We start from the raw sequence: 8,913 nt of genomic DNA, 5'->3' as shown, positions 1-8,913 counted from the left end.
GACTTTTTCTTCTTTTTTTTTTTTTTTTTCCTTTTTTTTTTTTAAATGGAGTACAATACTCATTCTGGAGCTAAAGTTAAAAATATGTTTAGGAAATTTATCTTGCAATTGCAGTTTACACAAGTTGTCAGAAATCTAACCAGGACCACGTGAAATAAGCTAGTGGGGCACGTAATACCTATAAAGACAAAAATACAAGAAGCCCTACTTTGTGATTTAACAATAGATTTGAAGAGTCCCAAGTTGCCATTCAGCTTTCTGCTTGGTTGAATGATTACTCGGTATCAGCTTCTTAACCTAATGGAAGGCATGTTAGATACCTTACCCACCTGGATGTTTGCTTAGGGATCCCCACACTGATACTGGTACCACTTTTGATACTAGCGTTCAGCCAAGGCAGCACGGGGCTTAGCCCCAGGCTGAGAGCTGCTGCAACATTCTATCTATTGCTGCTACTAACAATGGAGATAAGAACCAAAACAGAAAGGAAAAAAAGCCTGCATCAAATAGTTTACACCAATTGGCTGTATACCTCAAGGCTGCACATGTGCCTTTGAAGAGGATACCAACTGTGTTTATGAGAACCGATAACAAAAAATGATTATCCCAACCTATTGACTTTTACAGAATTGTATTTGATGTTTGTTGCTCCTACTATAGAGTAAGATACATCTTTATATGGATTGAGAGTCCTGTGGTTATGCCATAGCAGTCAACAGACATTTGATTTGTTCTTCAATTCTGTTATTTTACAAGGAGGTAAAAAACTTTTAATATCAAGCAATAAAATGCTTAATGCATTTTCTGCATAAGCCTTCTTTGGAAAAGGAATCTTACACCAGCAATCAGAAACATGAGTGTGTGGGAGTAAACAGCATTCCAAAGTTGTCATCATTACTCCCCTGTTCCGCTTCATTTGTTTCATTCACAGTAGAGCTCAGGAAAGTCGAAAGTTCATAGAAAAACAAAAGTCCACAGGAAACAGCACAGTATTTATTAAACTATAGCATGCATTTGATTATCTACATAGAATGATGTTACAAATTATGTTTTGTTAGCTAAATTTTTCTTTTGCTTTGCATACGAAGGTTGTTTTTATTGTAAGAATGGGCAGCATAGATCACAAACAGTGCCTTAAATGGTGTAAGAATGGCCTACTGCTGCACAAGTTTCGGAAACCTGTGACATTTCTGTTCCCTAGCTACAGCACTTTATAGCCTCAGCAATGCTCATTAACCAGCCACAAGGCCTACAGATTACATTTCTAAGTTTTTCTGTGTGTTTGTAAAGACATTTGAGAATGGGGCTTTTCCACTCCCCCACCTCTCCCGCAAAACTCAGTGGATCAGCCCATGCAAACTGTTCTAATATAGAGGTTTAACCTTCTCAGTATCAACACTAGGAAGAAATACTAGATCCTATCTAGGACATACACAGGGCCAGATTCAGCACTCTACAAATACTGGGCACAGCCAGCCAGCCAGGGAACTGATGTGAGAAGGGAAGGCTTCTACATACTCAAGTTCCCTGGCCTATCTTACAAATACATTTCTGTCTCCAAGCAGGTTTCTACTGATGCTCCTAATTCCCCACCTTCTGCTTCACCTCCAACTATTTCAAGGGAAGAAAAACATTTGCATGCTTCTCTGACACAACATTTGTGCAAATGAATGCGCAGCATTGCATACTGTAACAAGCCACTATCATTTTACAATATTGCTTTAAATTCAAGCTTTTCTTCACACAAGCAAATAAAGGCTGATGTGATGCTAGCTTTCTGCCAGCCCAGCAACATGGTAGGTGATAAAATGACTGTCATTACTTCAAATGAACAGCTTTACAGGACTTTGCCAATCTGTTCCTAGCAGACTCAGTTCAGCGTGAGAAGAGTGCTGCTGAGAGGCACACAAAAATAAGAATGCAATTATTAACTTAGATCACTGTTCGCATGGCAGTTCAGGACAGTTTCCTCATTGAGTGAGAATAAAACAGCTATGAAGCATTACCTGTGCAACCTGGTGTAGGGAACCTGCTTTGACAGGGGGGTTGGACTTGATGATCTCTAGAGGTCCCTTCCAACCCCTATGATTCTGTGATTTCCTTTTATTTTCCAAGTTAGTACTGGCTGCTGCACAATTTTAGAACTCCGTAATACACAAGAATAAGTGGGCTTCTGAGAGGACCAGACAAGAGTCAGATCAGCAGTTTGCAGTTCCTGAGTAGTTCCTCAGTGCACTTACTTACCATTAAGTAGTAACACTTCTAAATTAACAAATCAATAATCTGAACTCAAAGAATATTCTCAGTTCCAGGCCTCAGTAAGTCTCAATGCCACCTTTTTTTCCTGTTTTCACATTTTCTACCTTATTTCTTCAGGTCATATTTAAATAGCAAAGTACCCAAACGTTATTATAATCACAAAACTCTTTCATCAAAAGAGAATTTTAATTAAAAATCTCCTTCCTCTGAAAAGAGATGTCCTCCCAGTATGATCATATTTTTAATTTCCCCTTCAGTGGCTTTAAAGCTAAATTAAAAATTGAGTGTAATAAAAGAGCTAAAATGACAAGGGAGGTTTTTAAAGCCTACTCCAATAAATGTAGTCATTATTTAAAAAAAAACCTTTTAAACTTAATTCAAAGAGTACATTCCTGATTAACATAAAGTATTTCCCCTCGGCTGCTTTTGTACTTTACCACTCATTCACATCCAAAACTTATCTTCAAAGAGATGACAGCCTTTTATTCCATCTTTCCACTTCATTCATAAAATATCTATTTGCTTCCATAAATCATCAAGGATGCAACCCTATAATTGTAGGTCACTCCTTCAGCTGTCTATATTGGAGTAGAAGCATAAATACATCTTGTTTACTTTTCATAGCGTGAGATCACAATAACAGCACTGTATAAAATTTATATCCCAGAAGCCATCTCTACGATGCTAATCCTGCAATTGAACATTCAGTATTGCATTCCAGGTGACTTAGAAAAGAAAAGATGACCCCAAGTGGTAAAAACGAGGCATAATCACTACGTTGTTATCGATCTACTTTTTTCTAAATGACTAGCACACTGATACCGTTTCAAAATCTTTTTCTGTTTTCAACAGAACTATAAGGGAAAGGGCATATTGTTTATTAGATCTCTTTCCTACTAGTAAGAAGCAATGGATAACTTGAACAGTCCAATGAGATCCAATGGGAAACCTGGGAGCAGTTATCTCCCTGGATACCTCCAGAATTCCTTCACATACTCAGTATTTCACTCTGCCCACTTCTCCAAGGACTCCAGATTATAACATACCTTGTCTATCTTTCCAGCACTGTTGAAAACAAGGCCACAGCCAACAAGTACTTATTTACCCTTTGCTTGATTATGTTAAAATCTGCATAAAACCAGACTCCTTTCTCTTCTAGTCTCAGAAAACTCAGTAGTAGTTCAGCACCATAGCATAGAATAACAAAGCCAGTGAAGGGCTGGAAACAAGTTTTCTGAGGAGCAGCTGAGGTAACTGAGATCATTCAGTCTGGAGAAGAGGAAGCTCAGAGGAGACCTTACTGTCGTCTACAACTATCTGAAAGGAGGTAATGGTGAGGTAGGGGTCAGCCTCTTCTCCAATGTAACTAGTGATAGGACAAGAGGGAATGACTGTAAGTTGTACCAGGGGAGGTTTAGATTGAATATTAGGAAAAACTTCATCTCCAGAAGAGTGATGAGGCATTGGAACAGGCTGCCCAGGGAGATGGTGGAGTCACTGTCCCTGGAGGTATTTAAGGAAAGGTCAGATGTTGTACTTAAGGACTTGGTTTAGTGGGCAATATTGGTGGTAAATGGATGGGTGAACTAGATCTTAGAGATCTTTCCCAACCCTTATGATTCTATTTTACCAGAAGACATTCACACAGCACTGAGTCTCTTATCAGGCTTTTTTTCCCACCCCTCCTCAAGATATCTGAAACAGATTCTTGTTGCTGTCCTTCTATTAAGGAATGGATTGAGATCCCCTGAGAAGTGGCTATGATCTTTTAGGAGCACTGAAAAATGTGTTACTACTGCACAAGGCACAAACGGTGCAGTGAAAGCCATGCAGGTTACATTGCAGTGCAAGTATGTTTGGAACTATAACAACACACCCTTTGTCTGGTGACAAGCTAAAAAAAAAAAGGTACAAATAGTAAGAGACCAAGTGGAATGCAACTGGATTTGTAACAGTGGCTATTTTGGGCTTCACATTCCTTGAGTTCTACTGAGCTTGCCTCACAAAGCAACCTCCAAAAAGCTTTTCTGGGGAACACTCTCCATTGCAGGGGCAGTGACAGGCACAAGAAGTTGTCAGAGTAGCAGATGTCAGGTGAGAGGCTGCTCTGCTTGTCTGCGCTCAGGAGGACCAATAATTGATCCACAGCCTCAGGAACACAAACGCTTAGGTGTACACAGGAGCTACTTGCCTCTAAAACGTACTCACATAAGCACTTGTATCCCCCACTGATATGATGCACTCCAGCGCCTCAGCGAAGGGCGAGGAAGTTTGCATACACCCTAATCAGTAAGATTTTTGTGAATATAGAAGGATTAAATTCAAGCAACCCTTCCAAAATTCTCTTAGGACTGCTATAAATACAACTATCCTTAACATAGAAAATTATAATCAGATTTTCTATTTTCTACATAGCATTAGTGAGTTTAGAAAGGTCAGAATGTCAACGTGTAGATCTGACCTTGGTCCCTAATTCCCTTTCACACACACACAGGAAAAACAAACAAACAAACAAAAAAACCCCACACCCTGGAAGTTGCTCTTGGCTTTCCAGAGAAGTCCCGTTGCAATATGAAACATTGCACTGGAGTTCTAAGAAGCCTTCAACACACATTTATTTCTCCTTAACCACTGTTTCCCCAAATACATCAGTTCATTGGTCCCTCTATTAATGGTTATCCTGCAGTACTGTACAACATCTAGCATATTAGCAGCTTATGACACAGCTGATTTAGCTCTGTGGCTTTTGTGCCAAGACATTCCTACAGCAGCACACCACAATAAAGTAAATAAATAAACTGCTGGTTTACTGTGGGAAGCATCTTCACAGTACTTGCCTTGTCATGATTCAAAAAGATTGAAGTAGATTTTCAGTCTATTAAGCAGTTTATTGCTATCAGAAACTAAAACCCTTTCATTTAAGAAAATAAAGGGCATATTTGGTTATCTAGAGGAACTACTCTTCAATTGTGTGTGTGGTGTGGCTTTTCCAGAGCAGCATTCCCCTAACTTTTTATAACCACAACTTCTGTTAAAATTGCTGTGATCTAAGCCAAACTCTAAAGATACTTTAATGCAGAAAATTTGCTCTGTCACATACGTAGAGTTTCCAAGAAAATCAGTCTCAGCAGTCTAAGTTTTGTATAGTCAGCTTTGACCTCATTTTTCCAGTTCTATTTTGGTATAGCATCATGTGTGGATGCTGTGTCTCCCAGAATGAGGGACAGATGGGGAATAAGGATGCTGGTCTATGGAAAAGTAGAACAGGAAGCAGGGCTGGACACTATTGCACAACAGCTGCTCTTGCCAGTAAAAGCCATTGCATCTTTATACTAGACTCAACAAAGGACACCAAAAGTGAGGTTTCCAATCCGAGTTAAAGACACTGTGAGTGCTGGAGCTGGTTTGGAAAAGATATATTCCAGTTTCCCCTCCCTCATATGCCAATTATTTTATTACTATTACTCTGTGGCACTCCTCATAGAATTTCTGGCAACGTGCCTCTTTTCCAAAGCCAGCCCCCACAGAATTGCACCAGACAGGCATATGATTTCAATTTAGTCTTCAAATTCATCATATATTTTTTTAAACTACTCCCCTAAGATTGCTTCTGTCTGTGGACTTCCAGGTTATTTATAGTCTGGCTCTGCTTTTGCATACAGGGACAAAAAAAACGATGCAGCAATCTAAAGATGTCTGCAAAACATTTAAGATAGCATTCTTCTAAGGTTTTAACAAAGAAATTGCTTTTGTACTGCTTGGCTGTATTTCTGTTTGAAGACAAAACCATTGCATATTGCATTTGAAGAATGAGTTTTCTCAGAATGCATGTGTTGTAGAAACCTTTACTGGGCAATGATTCTAATCTTCCAGGTGGAGTTTAAGGCATTACAATAAAATCTGACTGCAGATGGCTGGAAGGGTGAGGGTGGCAGTCTGTTCCATAGTGAAGACAGGAAAATATGCCTGTTAATTAATTAATAAGCTAACATATAAGGAAAAAATAGGCATACTTACCTGTAACAATTGCTACAGATTACCCTCTAAGTTACAAAGCCAATTTGCATATGCATAAGATGAAGTTACTTCCTGCAGCACTCTACTTCATAGTCTTCTACTTCATGTACTCACAATCACTCCAGATAGGAAGCTGATAAGAATCCAGATGTCCAACTTCTATGTTGACAAATTCAGACTGAATGATGCACATTAAAAAAATCACCTGCTTTAGACTTCTACTTGAAACAATACTCACGTCTGTTACAGAGGAGAGATGCCTTAGACATCAACACTTGAAGTCTCACTTAAGAAATATAATCTCAGATTTTCTTACTTGATCAGTTTTTTCCTCACAAACTCCAGAGCAATAGTGTGAGTGAGAATCTGGAACCACAAGTTGTGAAGTGAAAACCAACCAGCCTCCTACTCTTCCCCAGATAACTGCAGATCACTGATTTACACAAGGCAAGAAACCTCTCTCCATGATCATGAAAGGAACTGGTATAAATCAGGTGGTATCTAATGAAGAAATATGTTATACAACATACATCAGCTTTGAAAGCAGCAATTTGAACTGGTTTTATAGGAAAAAAATGAAACAAGACAAGCCTTTTCTCCAGCTGTTTTTCACAGTTGAATTTCTGGAGACCATTATTGTGGAAGTTCCTGAAAAACATCTCACAGTACTTGTGATAATGCTACATAACTGTTAACAACTGATTTTTAATTTAATTTTAATCGATGATTGCACATTTTAATGTTTTTTCCACATTTCTGGTTCACTTTGTGATACCAAAGATTAGGGATGCAGTAGTACCTATTGAGTCTGCAGAGGGCTGAGTCCTATATGGAGAAAAATAAAAACAAACAACCACTGAATTAATTATCTCTCTCTCTAGTGCTGAATCTATATAGAAATATCCTCTGGCTTAAACATCAAGCTCAAACTGCCAATTCTGCTAAGATGTAGTAAGTCATAATTGGAACTGACAAATGAATCAATTAAGATGTCTGTCAAATAAGCATCATGTTAGCATTCCACAAAGAGAACCACACTGCTGCTTTGATTCTCACAAGTTATTCACCTCTATACAGCACACAGCTAATGAAATACCAACACCTCCAGAATTTTCTTCTTAGTACAAATCACCCTCAAACAGTGCTCAATTTTACATTTGGGTTGACCAGCCAGGTGCCTACTAAACCAAACATTCCAACACGTCTACAGGTCAGGACATACTTCACACTGCCAAACTTTTCCAGAGTAACTCTTATTTCAGTTTTACTGCTCCATAAATCAATGTTTTTCCTTTACATAAGGACAAATTGTTTTTGATGCATACAAAATATTTGTAAGGGTAGCATAGGGACCAGAATTCTACAAGCAACAAACTTCACAGTGCTCAAAATATTAGAATATTAAATATCACATCTATTATATTAAACATCATCCAGCTCTTCAGTTAAGTTGAATGACACTTCGATTTTTAAATTGAATGTGAAAAGCTTCCTTACAAAGGTAGCTCTATCCTTAAAGAATGTCAAACAAACTTGTTGCATATGTAATCTCATTTAAGAGAAGAAAAAAGCTACTAACGTTAGAAAGTAGCAATGACATCAACTGATATCAATTCATTTTGGTAAATCTAATCACTCTTAGACCACTGGGTTTCAAGCATCTGGATAGGGGTACATCTACCACAGACAAAAAAAAAGTCACAAATACAATAAAGGTATCTTCCTCAACGTACAAGGACTAGGGAGCACCCTAAAGAATTACCACATAAGCACAGACGTTAATCTTATGCAGGTCTACATCCTTCCAACATCAGCAAATTTTAAGGGAAATTAAATGGGCAAAGGACATAAAGAGAGAAGAGAGGTCAAAATCAGAGCAGATTTAAAACAGCTGAATGGACCTATAACTCAATTGCTTTATGTACACATCTTTGAGTACTGAGTTCACGTTTCTGTTAAGTCTACAACTGAATGGCATCATCTGGCTGATGCCTGGATGAATCTCAGGCAGTACTACTGCCTTTAAAATCTGAACACAATTCAAGCAGCTCAATAAGTAATTCAGTATTTGTTGAATACATGCTCTGTATCATTAGAAAAATAAAAACATATCAAGAAACATAAGCTGAGACATACTTTGTCTTTAGATTTATTATTTCAGAGGCACTTAATATGTCTTACATTTATATAGCGCCATTTTCCCCTCAAAAACACTTTACAGTATTTACATACAGGAATGTTTCCCACCACTGTAGAAATGCAGCCACCTGACTAGTACCAGTGCCATCTTTGAAGCATCAACACTTCAGTACTGTGCCTTACCAAGATAGATCAGAATTCCAATTTACAAAATTCCAACTTGTGCTATTAAAAAGACTTAAGAGCTAAAAGACAGCGTCACAGTGCAATCCTGCAACATAACTGAGACTTGATCACTTTCATCAGGTTTTACAAACATTCATTATGCCAAGCCTATCTCAAAACACTTCAATATAAGGCCTTTTAAGAATATCATTCCAAAACATTTCTTGTAATATTTTACATGCCTCTTCTGCAATCAAGCACAGAGTATTTTCTCTTCACCCTCAGTATATTCAGAAACACTGAGTCCTGACCTTATGGAAATAATGTCAATGA

Source organism: Cyrtonyx montezumae, unplaced genomic scaffold (genome assembly GCF_038088225.1).
Source record: "Cyrtonyx montezumae isolate F1298 unplaced genomic scaffold, pur_monq_1.0 scaffold_1, whole genome shotgun sequence".
Taxonomy (NCBI): domain Eukaryota; kingdom Metazoa; phylum Chordata; class Aves; order Galliformes; family Odontophoridae; genus Cyrtonyx; species Cyrtonyx montezumae.
This window is presented reverse-complemented; position numbering follows the sequence as displayed.